The sequence below is a fragment of the Bombus vosnesenskii genome, unplaced genomic scaffold (genome assembly GCF_011952255.1).
Source record: "Bombus vosnesenskii isolate JDL3184/JDL3185 unplaced genomic scaffold, Bvos_JDL3184-5_v1.1 scf7180000014105, whole genome shotgun sequence".
Taxonomy (NCBI): domain Eukaryota; kingdom Metazoa; phylum Arthropoda; class Insecta; order Hymenoptera; family Apidae; genus Bombus; species Bombus vosnesenskii.
The window spans coordinates 4,001,002-4,016,130 of record NW_022883371.1 but is presented as its reverse complement, the minus strand read 5'-3'; positions in this window follow the sequence as shown (position 1 = coordinate 4,016,130).

Sequence of the window (15,129 nt, the reverse complement as noted above, 5' to 3'; positions counted from 1 at the left end):
CGAACTCACTATTTTTTATATTAGCCATATAATAGCCGGTATTAAATTATAATATTACAGTTTTAGATAAAGTATAACAATTTGAATTATTTTCTAAGAAGCGGTAGAGAGCGACGAATCGATACGATGCAAATTCCTTTTATGTTAATGTTTCAACGATTTGTAGTTTTATGTGCCTTGGTCGCTTACTTCTAATAAAATCAACTTGTCATCGACATATCCTGGAAGAAATGTTTTTTTCATTCTTCGTATAACACAACCATTTATAAAATATAACCATAGTATAAAATAATCCATTTGATAATTCTTTCAATTTAACCTGTGAACTTTCGTAATTAGAAATCTCCTTTGGATAATACAAATTTATCAAGCGACGACTAGATCCTACAAAATCGATCCAGTCGTAAAGAAAAAAAAAAAAAAGAAAGAAGCAAATGAAACGATTTATTTCAATAATTCCTTAACTTTAGTCTTGTTAGTTTACTCTCAAGTTAGTTGTTTAGTAAATTGCACAACGAAAACACTTTCATCCTTTCAATGAAACTTCACCAACGACTCGCTAACAAGTCTTACCTGCTCCAAAATCGATTCGAATAAAAGAATCGAACAGGACGTCTGTACGTAATTCGAATTCCAGTCTCAAATACTACGACTTCTCAGACCTAACTTGTTCGATAGTTGTTTCAATCGATATACATTTTTTGAAGCTAGCTCGCCAACAATTGAACAAAACGATCGAATAAATCAGAAGATACTGGAAAGATGGTTTCACGCGTCTGAATAATTCCCATTGCACGGCTGTCGTGTAATTCGATTGCAAGGTGCGTACCGTCAAACGAAATAAAGCAACGATGCTCACATTCTGCTCTCTGAATAACAATGCACGGATGAGCGGTCGTCTATGAAAGAGAGAGGAAGAGAAAGGGATAGAGAAGCACGTATCGTCGAGGTCGGTTTTGCCGCGACACGCTCGGAAAAGCGATAAGACCAGGGCCAGGCACAATGGCCTCGATGACGTAGCACAAAACGATTTCACCCGGTTCGGATTCTTAATCTCGATCGAAGGAGCTTTTCCGCCACCGAGCAACTACCAGCTTGCATTCTCTCTCTCTCTCTCTCTTTCTCTCTCTGTTTCTGTCTCTGTCTCTCGTCCTTTCTTCTCCCTTAGATAGATTTCCATCGCAAGTGCCGCTGGCAACCGCTAATTAGACACACGCCCGTCCATTGTCAACTATGAGAACGACAACGCGATGACGCGGCTGTATTCGGTTAACAGAAGAAGATAGAAAGATAGAAACGAGAATGTCTGTCTCATCTCTTATTTGAGTCGATGCGTGTACAGAGTACGCTGTTGGTAAAAAATATGCAATTAGGAATTTTCGTTTCGTCGTTTAAAGGAAGATGTTTGCAGCAAATGCGGGACTAGCTTTGAACGAAAAAAGCGAATTTTTATATTATACATTTCGGTCCTATCGTTCTTTGTATTCTGATGAACCGGGGACTTTTGATTTTATTGTTTTATAAAAAAGAAAAAATAAGAAATGAGCGAAACGAGAATTTTTTTTTATTTGGAAGCAGTTTACAATCGATTCTCATTGAGAATCATGAGTAAATTATTCTGGCGTGGTACTATAACGCGAATAATAAATGATTATCGTATGTTGGATTCTAGCTGAATCTAATTACGTAGATATATAGCGTTCGTTTCGAAGGTAGCGTGAGTCCTTTCTTTGGTTCAAGATATCCAAGTGGTCGCGTTTCCATCGATCGAATAATCCTGCCAAGGTTTGCTTAGTTTGTCCACGTCTCTGTGTGTTTAAGTAGATGCGAATTCGTTACACCGATGGTTTCTTTGAGAATTAAGCAGACCGATATCGTTCCTCAAGGTGATCAATGGACTTGCGTACTATTTTCAAAATTAGTGAATTGCGCAATTCATTGAATTGTAATTACTTCAAATCTATGTTTTACGCGTTCGTCCACGTTTGTTTATAAATAAGAGGAGGAAAACGAAAACACTGTTGTTTAATTTCGATATCTAATATCTTAATATCGATGTTGTTTAATTTTGATTTTGATTAGCGGTGCGTCGACCGTCTGGTCAGGATACAGCAAACCAACTTGCATCTCATTTCCAAGTAGATGATTATGCAATTTCATCGTCGAAATTTCCATTGATCGAAACAAACGAATATTCTTGTAATTTAAATTACAAAGTGTCCCTAAGTAAAACGTTCGCGTTAAAGCGTATGCAAATTTCTCGTTATTGGTAAAAAATGTTCAATCGGTATCGATGGTGGTCTAATAAAAAGGAGATACTTGGAAACAATATTTAACTTCAATTCTACTACGATTCTTCAATTTTGATATTCCGATTTTCCATTTATTTCAGTGAACAGAGGAAGATTTTCTAATGTCCTGAGGATTTATTATTACTTAACATAAAATTTAATCACATTTATTTCAATGAAATTAATTTAAACGCGTAATAACATTTCTTTTATTTATTACTATTTACATGTACCTTCGTCAATTATTTTCCTCAAACTCAAACTCCAGACACGTTCTGACAATATAAAAATAGAACTGGGTCGATAATAACCAAAAGAACGCAGCAGGGTCGATTGAGTTTTCCCGGCTCATTTACCTTGTAATCTTATTTATACGTAGATTTTGCTGGGAAAAAAATTACGGAGGATTCTCCAACCAAATATCTCATCGAATTCTGCTGCGATAGAACAGAACGTTATCTACGTGTTTAAAAAACATACAATACAAAATGGAAAAAAATTCCATCGTCCTGCTGATCTCCATCGATGAATAATTGAACTTCGCCTTGCTATGGAACTACGTGTCTCGTCTTACAAACGAAGACACGCGTAATAAACGCGTTATAATCGATTTTCACGAGACGAGCAGCCATATTATGCGATCTGATGGCGACAGAGGATCTTCAAGGATTCAGCGGCGTCTTCAACGCGTTTTGGTCGCGCCTCGACCGCGTTCGTTCGTCACGTTTCAGCCGGTGCACAACAGCCGACGAAGAAGGAAGGTTGATCGACGATGACGACGAAGTCAACGAAGACGCTTGATGGCGCGTGACGAAATGACGTCACGATCCTAGTCGCGACTGCAGGCGTCGTGCGATCTATGTTCCGTGCAGTTCGCCTCTGCAGATGGAATATAACGGTTCAGCGTTCCCGTTTCCTCGTTCTCGCACTTCTCGCCATTTTCTCTTTTTTGCCATCATTTCCTTCCTTCTTCTCCGAAATTTCTTCTTCGGTTCTTTCCAACATGGCCGGATAATACGTCTGAAACGCTATATAAATGCTTTGTATATAATTCCTCGTCGATATAATTCTTCTGGATGATCAGACTACGAGCCTCGTTGAGACGCGCTTAAGATTTTACAAGACTTTGCATTTATTAATTAATTCGTAATTAATTCGTAATCAACGAGTTGTTGACTGCTACGTGAATTTTCAGCATCTTTCGCTCTGGTTAGTCGCGAAATATATTACACCATTTTTTCACGCATTTATGGTACATTTGTAGATGCAGAAACGCGCAGGCGTCCATAAACTGGCTGCCAAAAGTAGAGTACTCGACATGAAATTTTTGTTTTTATTTATTTCATAAAATTTACAATCGATTCTCGCATTGAGAATTTTCAGTAATTTTTTCTGGCGTGGCGCAGTGACATGGCTAATTATTTACAATAAGTTAATACTTATTATAGATAAGTATAATTTATAAGTATTGTAAATAAGTAAATATTACTTAATCGACATGAAATGAGACAGATTTCTGCTTAGGCTTCGTTTCTTCTAATAATGTTTTGTACAAATATCAATACGTATAAATATCGCATAAATATTCGCAGTGCGACCGTAACACTTCCCTGTCGCAAAATATCCACTTTATCCTGACAATGTTATCGAAATCATCCGCGTCGTGGTGAAGGTTTCTGCTAGTTTATGAAATTTATCTTGCTTTTAACCGGTCTGAAAAATTTAATAATGTGGCTCGTTACCAACGACCACCGTGACAGTAAACGTGTTATATATATTCATATCCCATTTTCTAAATTACCCGAGTTAAGCGAAATGAATCGAAATAGAAGATAAGCCGAGCTTCTGCGCTTCAGAGAAAAATTCATCTGGGAAAAAGTGAACGTCTTCGAGAAGATCATCTTTCGAAAGATATTCCATGCTGCACGAATTTGCCTCGACGAATTCGTTTGACGTTGACGAGCAATCGAACCGTGGCGAACCGAATTTGTCGTTCGGTCGAGAATACTCGTTTTAGAGTTGCAGCAGTACAGTGTACGTTGCTTACGTTCGCTTTAGGCGACTTTCCTACCAGTGACGATGCAGATAATCGGGTTGTTCGAGTACTTGGAAAAGTGATTTGTTTGGGTAACTGTAGTCGGTGAACGAGGTAAGAGCTGTGTATAACAGGAAACAGGCAACGGGATCGTTGTGTTTGGCGCAGGAGAAAATGATTTTCCTGACGCTACCTAAGTTGCTTTGTGCTTCTCCGCGTCTTATAGCACGCTATTGCGGATTATTTTCTTGGAGAAATGAAGGAAAGCTAGGAGGATTAGAGAAGGAAATTTCATTTTCCATTAGACACTGTCGAAGAAACATTTAACGATATTTCGCCGTATCTTTCGGCTCTTTTTTAAATATTGTTTGCCTAGTAAAAGAAAGAGACAAGTTTCTTCGCTATCAAAGGATGACAAATTAAATCGTCGTATGTTATATCTTCTTCGATATTTTTATTATATCTTTGCAAAAATGTCTTTCTTCAGAGAATAAAGAGATAGGCAAATACGTAAGGACAACATTTTTTATTATTAAATAAGAGAAAAAATAAACTAATTTACAAGTTTCTAATAATTAAACAAATCGAAGTAATTATTCGTATTATTAAATAGCTTCTGATTCTTCACTAATTTAACGACGACTGTGATTAATCAACAAATATTGGCAACTAAGTGATTGCGGATTTTGTCAATACCACCTAATGACAAAATCCGCGATCACTCAGTCGGCAAACCAATAAATCTACGTACGAAACGAATAGAAAATCCCATAAAAATTGGCGAACGTTACATCTTTCTAACTTTTAAGAATAACGAAATGGAGCACGTGTTTTTTTTCTTTTCGAAGAAACGTATGCGTTACAGCCGTTGTAAAAGTGGTACGGCGATTCGCGGTCATAAAATCAGAAGTTCGGAATTCATGGCAGTACCTATGTAAATGGCGCAGCGTACGAGAGACACGTAGGACACTTACATCGGGTTACTGGCTGCAATTGTCGAGGTTAATGGCGCTACGAGTGGAAGAACACGTGCAATATTGTGAACGGCTTGACTTCCGTCAAGCGTTTCAGAAAATTTAAAACGTTCGCGTAGCACGTTCGTAAAAGTTCGATGCGACGCCTTCGCATGATTTACATTTATACTTCTCACTTTGTTCTATTTTTCATTGTTAACATTAACGTTCATTATAGTGAAACTCGATATTATACGAAATTACTATTAAAAATGTGAACCAATTAAGATTTTTTTTTTTATTTAATAGTTTACATTCACAATTTGTCCGATTTGGACATTTGGTAGAATTTTTTGGCTGTTTGATTATCATGCGGGTGGCTACCCCCAGCAGGGTATCATCTTCGTGTTTGTTATATCCTTTATGAGATCTGTTGGGTGTCTTGACCAATTAAGATGATATTAATCTTCTAAACGTTCGAAACTGAAGTAATTCGTTTCGAAATGTCATTTGACTGCTTACTTTCCAACTTTCTCATTTTGTAGAATTTCTACAGTTATTTCTCTGTATAATTCGACTGTATCGTAACAACGTGTAAAAGAAATACACAGTATGAGAACAACGCGTTAATAATATTTAATGAAATTAAATTTCCGGATTGGAGTCGATCACCTTCTATTTTTAAAAACTCGATCGCCTTTGCTCGTCGTTTGGTCGCGAACAATCCTGAACTTTTTTATCCTCTGTATTTTTAAATAATTTTGTATTTTTTACTCTGTATTTTTTTGTAATTTAGCAAAAATGTTGTAATTTTGTAAAAGAAGCAGTTGGCTCGCGTTAATAATAAATCGATCAAGTTAAAACCACCGAGTAAAATTAATCGCTTGGCGTTTGATAAAACCCAATTGCCTGAATTGAAAATCTCAGCCAATACCTTGGTCCTTGGAAAAAATCCTTAGAGAAATGTAACGGTTCCAAGCGAAAGTTGATCCGATCCTAACACTAATTATCGTACGATTTGCGCAAAAACTATGGTCGATGTGTTAAATGGAAAGAAAAAAACAGAATGCACATAAAGACGTTCTTCGAGAATCGTTCTTACTCCTTCCCTTTGCCCCGATCGTTTTCATGCGTCGATCTCGAATGGAACGCGAAGACAGAGAGGGAACGTGGTGGCCATCGCGAGGAAGAAACTGACGGCATCGGCTTCTTTCTAAAAGGACGAGGGCCAAGGACAAGGAGCCAACGGGAGAGCATTTAGCTAAGCATGCGACTAGTTTTTGTCGCGTAACTGCGAAAGGAAGCAAGCAACAGCAGCAGCAGCAGGAATGATGGAGGAAGGAAAGGGGAGGAAGGCGAAGATGCTTGGCCGCCAGGTGGCAAGTATGCTCTTGAAACCTGCCGTACGTGCTGAAGATCTTCCCGAGATACGACTTTAACAAGGTCAGGAGGACCACGGATTTATAGCACGAAAGGTCTTTTTCGAACGTATTTACGTACACTTTCTTTTTCGCCATTTTCATGGACTATTACTTTTCTTTGACATTCTATGCCGCTCATTATCGTAAAAATTAAATTCCACATTTTTAGATCGCTGTTTCTGTGCACTTTTCGAACTGTAAGTTCGCCAAGATTCGACTTGCAACGTTGAAGGATTCGTATTTTTACGTTGTATCTTCGACGAATCAGAGTGTTTTTTTTTTTTGAAATTGATAGTAAACTGATTTTAAGAAAGTTTGCGAGATTACACGTTCGTAGTTTGATGTGAAAACGCTGACGAAACATCGTGGCGAATTTTTATAGATAAGATGTCCATAAACGTTTTGTCAAATAGTTATAACAAAAGTGTGAATACGCAAAGCTAAACATACTTATCGTTTCGATGTGTCGTTCGCCCTTATCAATGCAAATTTGATATCGATATGCCATTGAATTTATCAGACAGAATTTCACGGCGATTTTGTCTCATTTCTTCACGCGCGCTTTTCGTTCTGATTCGTGCGACTAATTTAGAAACCAGAACGAAATTGAAAGAAAACCGTAGTACAGTAGAATCGTGCAAACAGATACTAAACATATTTTTTTTTTATTTATTTGTTGAAATTACAATCAATTCTCGCGTTGAGAATTTTCAGTAATTTTTCTGGCGTGGCGCAGTGACATGGCTGTTTATTTGCAATAAGTTAATACTTATTATAGATAGGTATAATTTATAAGTATTATAACTAAACATATGAACGTGTCAATTTCTCATGTCAACAAATGTCAATTTTAACGAATTCAGTGGAACTAAATTGCGAATTAAAATTTTCTCAGTTTCACAGTGGCTAAGACACAGATGATCAACCAACCCAATTAAAAAGCAATAAGAAATTAGATTGTACAGCGAAAAAACGAGCAATGTCAAAGGAGAACGATATAAGAAACGGGAATATCTCGGGGCTCGTAAACATTGAGCATTTTTTTTTTTTATTTATTTTTTAACATTTTACAATTTGTCCAGTAGGGCATTTGGTAAAATATTATAGCTTAGTGATATAGTAATATAACATGTGGATGGCTACCCCCGGTGGGATACCATTACATTGAAAATGATGCGGAATAAAATGATGATTTCAAATGATCTTCTATTTCAACACATGAGAAAATACCAAGTTGTGACATTGGCGAAAAGCAAATTTTCTTTCCTGAAAAATACTAAAACTTGTCCTGTGGACTCTTCGTTTCATATCAACGCGTACCACGAACATTACGCATCCTGTCTTGTCCTGTGTTAAACTAAGACAAAGAATATTGACGTACATATATTTTTGTCACAACTTTGTCACGATACGTTTATGGTCTTTTTGTTACATGACATTTCAGTTCTATTTTTACGCGTAGAATAACCGTACACCAAACTGCACGAGTATCCTGTATATATTTGTATTCGTAAAAACGTAAATTTGCATAGAAATTCGTAGAACAATCGCCGCTGACTAAACGCGAAAACGATTTGTTATTAAACCAGCAGCTTTACCACCTGATGACTCGTTTATCTGGCGTCTAAATACTCGAGATTCGATTATTCGAGCGATCGCGCGAGTCCCATAGCGTTGTGAGGCGAAGAGCGAAAGAATAAACGTGGTTATGGCCTATGAAATTACGCGTGGTTGAACAGTTTGTTTCACAGCCGACGACGAAACCGACATTGCACCGGTCTCTGGCTGTAAATTCGCATGGTCCACCGTTACAATTTCACGGGGACGTTAAGCGTCGCTGCCTCACCGCCGTCATGGAAATATCGTGAACCGCGTGGACCGAGGACACGACTGCACGCTCGTGCTGTGTTTCCATAGCGATTTAACTATTTACTTTTATCTAACCCTTAACGCTGAGACTTTTAATTGCGAATGTCGACCGGCAACTGCAACTTATTCTCATCATACTTCGACTTGCAAGTTTTTAAGTGTCAGATTTTAAATGTTACAATGATGTGTAAATAGTAATATTAACACTAGAGCTACCGATAGTTAACACGAAGCTATTTGTACCAAAACCAGTCAAAACGAGTGGTCTTTAAAAAATACACAATAATAGAATATTTTTATATCTATTGATTTATTACTTTCTTACAGAAGCAATTCCATGTTGTGTAGTACATTTTTGGTATTATTAATCCATCTGGGACCATCATCCCTAAACTAGGGTCGACATATTTATAAAATTGTAGAACCAGTCGTTTTGATCGCTGTGGTATTTCTAGTGTTAGCATCTAGCGATCTAGCGATCGATCCGGAATTTTCCTGATAACCGATATCATCATATCGAACGATACGCAGTAAAAATTTGAAAAACACGTGGGAAGTTGTACAAAACGAGGAAACTGGTTAATTGGGGTTCGATAAACAGATCGCAGCATCCTTTTACACTTTGACAAGTACCAGTCATTTTGACTGGTATTGGTATAAGTGGCCTTGATACAAAATTATTTTCAGTTTGAATACATAAAAAACAAAATAAATTTCATTATATTATTCTTTTAGTTATCGTTGCAAAACTCGTTACATCATTGTGGAAGAAAATATAAATGAAATAGGAATTTTAAAATAAAATTATAAAACCAGTCAATTCGATTGGTGTGGTAGTTCTAGTGCTAAAGTCATTCAAAACAATACAAAAACTTTGTATTCTACATTTTAAAATATCTTTAACTTTGTATTCTACATTTTAAAATATGTTTAACTCTGTATTCTACATTTTAAAATACCTGTAATTCTGTATTCTACATTTTAAAATATCTGTAACTCTGTATTCTACATTTTAAAATATCTTTAACTCTGTATTCTACATTTTAAAATATCTGTAACTCTATATTCTACATTTTAAAATACCTGTAATTCTGTATTCTACATTTTAAAATATCTGTAACTTTGTATTCTACATTTTAAAATACCTGTAACTCTGTATTCTACATTTTAAAATACCTGTAACTCTGTATGCTACATTTTTAAATATCTGTAACTTTGTATTCTACATTTTAAAATACCTGTACCTTTGTATTCTACATTTTAAAATATCTGTAAATACAGTTAACGAAATTAACTTGTCTCGTTATTAATTTAACCAACAAAACGTCTCATCGTTCACCACAGAATCATATAGATACCGAGTTACAATCATGTTGCTAGTACGTGATCGACTAACGGTTAGAATTTCTTGAAACGTTGTGTGAATTCGCTGGTTTTTAACTCTTTGTGTATAGTAGATTGTTATAAAATAGCAAAGAATTGCAGCAAAATTGTTGTAATCTTATTATAGAAAATTATTATAAAATAATGAAAAATTGTATTAAAATATTTAAATTTTACTATAGAAAATTCTGCAAGGTATGTTTAATTAAAATATACAAAATATGACATTTTTATTAAAAATCGATTCTTTAAGCTCAAACTTTGGCCAACGTTTCCTTGATCTTATCATATTCTCTTTACGTAATTGCAATTAACAAAGTGTCAAGACAGACGTGCAGTTTAACGATTAAAAAGGAATTTTACGTCGACTGTTATTGGACAAACGATTGAAATTGAAATTGTGAACTAAGCCGTAATGAACTTCTGATATTTAATTGATCTCTGGTGAAGCGACTAACAATTAGAATTTCTTGAAACGTTCTGTGAATTCGATGATTTTTAACTCTTTGTGAGCTGGACGAATCTCTACGATCGTATTAGATATCAATCTGCATTCGCGTTTTTAATAGTCGAATAGATATTCGAATTTCGCTGGTCGATTTTGGATTGGGCACGAAGCGTTTGCTGGTTTCTAATCGTTCGCGAAAGATGAAACATTGCGGGACAAATTACAGAAACGAAAATTTCAAGCGGATTATCCTAACAGATTTTTTAAATTCTACTATTAAACAGCTTCTTGCTATAATTGGATAGTTGTGAAAGTCGAAGATTCTACGTTCATAGTTGGAGAAATCAAAGCGAAAACTCCCAACCGAATCCCAACTAATCGCTGGATTCTCGTTTACGCTTGAAAAAAGCATTGGAAATTCCCGGACAAATTACGGGGACAAAAATCCAAGACTCATTACGTTAAGGAATTTTTTAATTCCACTGTTAAACAACGCTAACTTCTATAGTTACTCGTACGAACCACCAGAATTAATTACTCGATTGCCATCGTTGCGTAGATAAGGAAATTGCAGTGTTTAATTACGCGTAAGTCCCTTTGTTAATCGTCTTGCAAGCTATGGTGTGACTCGTGCGCATGCCGATGCGGGAATGTCGAGAAAAACGAAAAGGAGGCGGTTCTCGTTTCCCGGTACGATCGTCTCTTACTATCAGACCGCGTGTTTTGTGGGAAAATTAAAAGCGTAAAAACGCAGAGAATGCGCGCGATGTGCGAAAGTAAATCAAACATCCGACGTACAGTATTCGTTGTAATATCTAGCAAGTTTTTTTTTTTAATATTTATAAAAATTACCATCAATTCTCGCGTTGAGAAATATCTAGTAAGTGAAATAAATTTCTGCGTTTGCTCTGTCTTTTTAATAGCGTTTACAAAAATAGAATAGAACGACAACGTTCGTTATAACGTTGAACATTTTCGGATCCGCTACCATTCACCTACAATATCATCGACAGATTGAGAATTGCGAAAGAAAAAGGACACTGACGCGGAGTAAAATCCCATCTTGCTATCTCGTAGGCAACGTTCTGCAAATAGGCGAATACTATATCTTCGTAATTTTTGAGAATAACTCGAATGGGCAATTTTTCTTTTATTTGGAAATAGTTTACAATCAATTCTCGTTGAGAATGATAAGTAAATTATTCTGGCGTGGTACTATAACATGAATAATAAATGATTCTGCGAATGGAAAATGAACACGCAAGTGGTGAAAATCGCAGACTCTCGAACTCGGCAAAGGTACCCTCTAACTGATTTATCTATACGACGTATGAAAATGAGAATTGCAGAACAAGGAGTATACCGCAAAACGTCGAATCGTTATGTTGCGAGAAATTTTGTAAAAATAGGCGAATATTATATCGTGGTAATTTTTCAAGCCAACAAACTGGAACGAGCGTCTTTCGCGAAGAACGTGTTTCCTTCTTCGAGTTCCGCGTTCTCTTTAACGCTCATCTTTGCCCAAAAAGATTGGAAATTCCAGACCAAGAAGGTCACTCTAGGACAGAACGAAATTCTCGCGGCAGACTGCGAGTCGCAATGGTTACAAACCCGAACATGAGTCGAGACAGATATTAGGTGAAATGGACGCGTAGGAAGCCGGAGGTATCTCAGCGTGAGGATCCGCTGGACAATCGGTAGACGAGCGAGAGGATGAAAGGGAAGAAGAGAAATGAAAGCGAGAGAGAGAGAGAGAGAAAGCGAAGGATCGGTAGGCGCCTGGTCGTTTCGCTTCATAACGACCTTCGAGCGTTGTCGGTGTTGCTTTTCCCGACCCTTCGAGGCGAAAGAGAGTCGTCGACTACTTGTCCTACAATGAGGACCGCCGCCACGCCAGGAGGTGGTCCCTGACCGGAATAACGAGCCGAGAAAGACGGAGGCACGGGGCCCGCGGTGTCCTTCGGGCCGCTTGGCTTTCGTCGTGGACTTCGAGGGGCCGGTAACGACCCTTGAAATCGTTTGCACCCCGACTAGGGAGGAATTTAGGGTTGCGGCTCTTTCTAATTCTCTTTTCGTGTAATTTACATCTACTCGTTGTCGCTTCTTGTTTTTTGACCTTCTCTTCTTACTTCGTTTCTTTCTGTTTTGCCTTTCGTACAGTTTCGCTGTCGTTCTCTGCGAAGTCTGATTTTTCTGGTAATATCTTTAGTACGCGTGATACTTTATGCTCTGTGTAGTATGAAATACAGCATTGCGATGTAAATTAGAGACTCGAACATGTTTGCTGTATTATTTCTTCGATACTTGCGAGAAACCACTGATCGCGTTTGAACGTGTTGAGCGAAATTCTGATCGTAAATCGAATAACTGACGTTACATGGCGAATTGTAGTTTTTCGTAATTGAAATAGAAATTTTTCAACGCAACAATGGTTCGAAATGGCTTTCAATCGAAAACGCTAAGATCCCTAATTGACGCACCTTGGTATGTAACCAATGAAACAATACACCGCGACCTCAAGATACCCACCGTCAAAGAGGAAATAGCAAAATATAGCGACAGATATAGCAAAAGAATCAACAAACACCGAAACCCCCTAATCACTGGACTACTCGATACGACGGACCAGATTCGTAGGCTGAAGAGGCACTACCCGCTAGACCTAAACGTTAGATTCATTTAATTATCCAAATTAAGCATATGCACTTACTTATAATACTTATAAATTATACCTATCTATAATAAGTATTAACTTATTGTAAATAAACAGCCATGTCACTGCGCCACGCCAGAAAAATTACTGAAAATTCTCAACGCGAGAATTGATTGTAATTTCAACAAATAAATAAAAAAAAAAAAAAAACAATGGTTCGAGATTTCGCAGTAGAATTACTACCATGGCCAGTATCGATACGAACCCGATGGAGAACGTGTGGGGAGTTTTAGCGAGCAAAGTTTACGATCGCCAGGAGCCACCCGTAGAAAATATTATCAAACTTTGAAGATAAATAAAATCATGGACGGATATTCACAATGAAACTTTAAATAAGTTAGGGTACAGTATACCTAACAAGTTAATTTGAAAGAAGAAAATTTGTCGCATCTTCAGTCTTGTTTCGTATTATAATATTTTTTTTTTAATTTATTTATTAAAATTACAATCAATTCTCGCGTTGAGAAGCGTATTATAATATGAAAAGACACAAGCGATTTTCTCAATTTCCGTTTTATTAATATTATCTAAATTTATCTAAAGTCTTTTTATTCTAAAATTAGAATTATTATCAGAAAATAAAAATTCATTATCTAGAATTAGGATTGTCTTTATAATTATTCACGGCACTGTGTAACGCATACGTGTGATTGGTAACGCATATTATCGTACACAGCGTACACGACGCTGTTTCTTATAGCGCAGAATGTAAAAAGTGTTATACGTAGGTCCATTGTACGTTCGTACTATGAAATTCATACATTTCCATAAGTTTTAGCTTTCTTTTCCTCGCCATTATCAGAATTAGTTGGTTCTGTACGTCGGAATAACGTACGTAAAGTCTTACGGAAACGTGGACTGGCTTTGTAAAAGAGAAAAGCGAATTGTCGTAGCATGCGTTTTAAATGGCATCTATTTCAATGGAAGGTCGCGGCCCTTCGAGCAGGTAGATCGAGGGTCGAGGCCAGACTACATCATCGAAATGAACAGCAATTAGTGGCTGCTTGCTTTCTGCAATCACCTATTTACAGTTTTGCATTATCGATTTATTCGAAGTTCGTTTTAATCGTATTGTAAATTGTACACCTGACGCTTAAAAGTCGAAGGATTTCAAATTTGTTAATCGTAATCGTCATACAACTGTAATTAATACGGAAAATACATATAGAACGTCGATTATCCGATATGGTGACCGAATCCACTTCGAATAATACGAAAAGTTGTATCAATGTTCTTAAATCGTAGAATAAAATCGTAGAAAAGGTTTAATTAATTATTTGGTCGGTCGGAAGTTCGATTAACTTCGCTGTCGCTTTCGTACTCGTCGTGTTAAAATTTCGAAGGAAAAAGTTGAAAGCTTCTCGGACGATACGAAACTTCGGTTAAACGAGTCTCGGATAACCGAGACTACGACGCTGTGCTATTATCTGTTCGAAAATTCCATTCGTAGTACGTATGCCTAAATAAACTTTGAAATTTTCTCGAAAAGCTGTTGTCGTGGTATTTCTAAAGAAAGAAAAGAAGAAGAAGAAGAAGAAGGAAGAAAAGAAGAGTCGCTACGAAGTCCATGATTACTCAACCCCCGACTCTAATTATGACAGCAAAGGGACCGTGCAATGGAAAGGTTGCTCGTGACTCGTGGTCTTACTACCTTCTCGTTCGCTAGCACCACCTCCTCTTTTATCTTTTTCCTACCGCTTCTCGCTCATCTTTCATCTTCGTCGGTTCTTAAGTTGCCCTTCGACTTGGCTGTAGTGGCCACCGAGAAAGACTAGCAGAGATTTATGTTCCCCGCCATGTTGACCCTTTCCTCGCTCGACTTTACGAGTCTTTAACCCCTTTGGGTGTTGCCCTCTTCCATCACGAGCAGGGAAGTCGGCTTCACGCTGTTTCCAAGCAATTTCTTGGGAATACTACACGCATACATCGATGATATCGATGTTCAAGCAGGTTTTATTACGCACGATGTTTAGAGAACGAATTCTTGAAAATGACTATACGCTAGCCTTGTTCAAC